Raw genomic sequence first — 3,792 nt, 5'->3', positions numbered from 1 at the left:
AAATGGAATTCATCAAACCTTGAAATGTAGAAGGTGCATTGGTAAGGCCAAAAGGCATGACCAAAAATTCATAATGGCCCTCGTGAGTTCTAAATGTTGTTTTCAGAATGTCTTCAATCTTCATGTTGATTTGATGATATCCTGAACGAAGATCCAACTTGGTGAAGTAAATTGATCCATGCAATTCATCCAATAATTCATCAATGATAGGAATGGGAAATTTATCTTTAATAGTGAGCTTGTTGAGCTCCCTATAATCTGGACACGTGCTCCATGATCCATCCTTCTTGTACACCAATACTACTAGAGCAGAGAAAGAACTTTGACTAGGTTGAATTATACCAGCCTCTAGCATTTCTGCAACCATACATTCAATTTCACTCCTTTGGGCATAGGGATATCTGTATGGCCTAATGTTTGTAGGAACACTTCCTGGAATCAAATGAATAGCATGATCTTGATCAAGAATAGGTAGGAGACCTTTGTGAGTCTCAAATACCTTGGAATGATTGTCCAAGATGTTTTGGAGATCTGGAGAAATAGGTGATTTCGATGTGGAAACATCTAGCAAACATAATTGTGCAATTACACCTCATTGTTCCTTTTTTAGAAGCTTTTTCATACCGTTAGAGCTTATTATCTCTCTCAGTTTCCCTGTAATACCCCTTAATTCAACTTCCTTTCCATCTGCAGAAAATTTCATGAAAAGTTCTTGAAAATTAAAAGCTATTATACCCAAGGATTGTAGCCATAGTACACCATCAACACCTCCCATTGGAATGAAAGCATTGGGCTATTCAATACATATTCTCCTATGGATATCTTGATATTATGGCAGTTTCCATAGCAATTTATGGTTCCTCCACTTGCAACCATCACTTGAAGCTTTGATGTTACATATAAGAGGGAATTCAATTCCTTGGCTATCTTACAATGAATAAAATTATGGGTACTTCCTGAATCAATCAACACTATTACCTTTTTGTTCTTGATATGTCCTTCTATCTTGACAGTTTGAGGAGTGGTAATTCCAGCCAATTCCTTACAATTCATTTCTTCTTTCTCTAGGGTTTGTACCTAGTATATATCGTCTTCTTTTTGTGTTTCTTGTTCCTTTTTTCCCCCTCTTCATAATCTATGTAAAATAATTTCTTCTCAGCACACTTATGACCTTTAGTGTATTTGATATCACAACTATAACAAAGCCCTTTTGCTTTTTTTTGTCTTCCAATTGTTGGGATGTCAACCTTGTAGGTTGTGGATGGTTGGGAGAAACAACACTTCCATATTTATAGTTGTGAGTGGTGGGCTTCCTTGTTGCGATAATTTTTCTTTCCATTTTTCTTGCCAACCTGAATGCCTTCTCCAATGAGTCAGGTTCCCAAAGTCGAACCTCATGTTGGATGTTATCCTTTAAAGTCCCTATAAACATATCAATCCTATGTTCCTCTGGAATATTTTTTACCCTTATATTCAATTTTTGGAAGTCCTCAATGTGTTTCCTTATTGAACCCTTTCATTTGAGGTTCATCAATTGGCTAAAAAAACTGTTGTTTTTCGTATCCTCATAATGTGCTGTCATTTCTTCCGTAAAAATTTCCCAAGTCACAATTTGTTTACGAGAGCAAAGCCATTGATACCATACAAGCTGGTTTGGTTCCAAATATAAAGTTGCACTTGGTCTCATAATTTTGATATATCATGTAGCATTTCTTCCTCTTCTTCATGAGTCATGCTAGAGCTTTCAGGTTGTTTACTAGGTGTTTCCATTTTCTTTCTTCGGGGCATCAATTATCAATAATAATGCTTCACTATTCCCTTTGAATTCCTTCAAACTAATTTTTCAAACCAAGCTTATGAAAATATTTAAAAAAAATACACACCTTTTTCACTTTGTAGGCACTTGATATTCAAGTTGATGTATCTCTGTAATTTTGGATCTTCTAATTCTGAAATTGCGACTTGCAGTAGCCCTCTGTGTCCTCCTTCTAGCGCCACTAGTCTGATTGAATTTAGATTCTCCAAGAAAGAGTTATGCACAATCTCCCAAGATGACCTGATTATATACCTTTTCAGAAGAGCGAACTTGTATGAAGTGCCACCTGTCGTTGTTTTGACCTTCGGGTCTAAAAAAATATATATAGGAAACTACAGTTCATTCTTTTTCTGTAACCTCTTATGAAATTTCAATTTGATGCTCAAAACAAAAGTTATGATGATTTTCCCAAGGTCACTTGTTTGGAATGTAATTCAGGAGTCTGCAAAAAGACCAACTTCCTCAGATCATATCTCCATAAATATAACACAAAAAGCTCTGAAATTCTGACCCAGGGTTCAACACAATTTCTTCTCAAATGGGTTTTTTTTGGCTTCTGAAACGTTGTAGAAAAAAAGTTTTAGCAAAAATGCCACAATGAACTACTTGGGGTAGCAAAACCTTAGAATCCAAAGCTCCGATTCCAAATGTTATGAATCCAGCTCACAAAAAGATAGAAAAGATAGATGAATGCCTTAGAATTCAGCCTCTTTGAGGGGGAAACCTCCTTTACATTACATAAATGAACAATTCTTGGATGATTCAAATGACAAAACCTCCTTTCTATATATAGGAGTCTAAGGGATCACAATATAACCAAGCCGACCTAACAATAATAATATAAAGGCACAAAAATAACAATAGAGGGATTATGTGGGGCACAATAATAACAATATGGGGACAATAGGGGCACAACAATATTAATAAGGGATAAAACTACAATAGTAATGGGGGAACCACTAGTATTATAGGGACCCAACAATCTCTCTCAATCTCAAATGGATGTTGAAGATCTGACAGTGCTAGTACCGGCATTGTACTGATTCTTTCTTTCAATTTGTCGAAGGCTTTTTGTTGTTTGCCTCCCCACTGAAACACCTATTTCACACTTGTCAAAGAATGTAAAGGAGATGCAGTCAACGAAAAGTTAGCAATAAACTTTCTCCAATATTGTGCTACCCCTAAGAAACTTCTAACTTCTATAACAGTGTTGGGTTTAGGCCAGTTTACAATGAATTTGACCTTAGAGGGATCTATCCTCAATTCACCACCCCCTACAATATAACCCAAATAATTCAAAGATGTTCTACCAAATTCACATTTTGACAGTTTCACATAGATATTTTCTCTTTTTAAAACATCTAGAATCTGCTTTACATGCTTTAAATGTTTATCCCATGTCCTACTAAAACAAGAATATCATCTAAATATACTGTTACAAAATCATCAATAAATGGTATAAATACATCATTCATGACTTGCATGAACGTAGCAGGAGTGTTAGTTAAGCCAAAAGGTGCAACCAACCATTCATAAAGGCCTTGCTTGATCTTGAAAGTGGTTTTTCATACATCCTATTCTGTAACTCTAATCTGATGGTAGCCACTTCACAAATCTAATTTAGAGAATTAAATTGCATATTTTAATTGATCTAATAGATCATCAATACGAGGAAGAGGAGAATGATTCTTTATTGTGATTTTATTTAGTGCTCTAAAATCAATGCACATTCTCCACGAACTGTCTTTCTTTCGCATCGACACAATAGGTGATCTGCACGGTGATGTGATTGGTCTAATAAACCCTTTATTGAGCAACTCCTATACCTACTTCTTTATCTCTGCATTCTCTAGAGCTGATAACCTATACATTCCAATGTTAGGTAGTGGAACATATTGCTGCAAATAAATTTCATGTGCTATCTCTCGCTTGGGTGGAAGCTCTTTAGGCTCTTGAAACAAAATATCATAATTGGA

This window comes from Pinus tabuliformis, chromosome 1_1 (genome assembly GCF_031772625.1).
Source record: "Pinus tabuliformis cultivar Carrire ecotype Pingquan chromosome 1_1, CPIR1, whole genome shotgun sequence".
NCBI lineage: Eukaryota > Viridiplantae > Streptophyta > Pinopsida > Pinales > Pinaceae > Pinus > Pinus tabuliformis.
Note: the sequence above shows the minus strand (reverse complement) of the source record.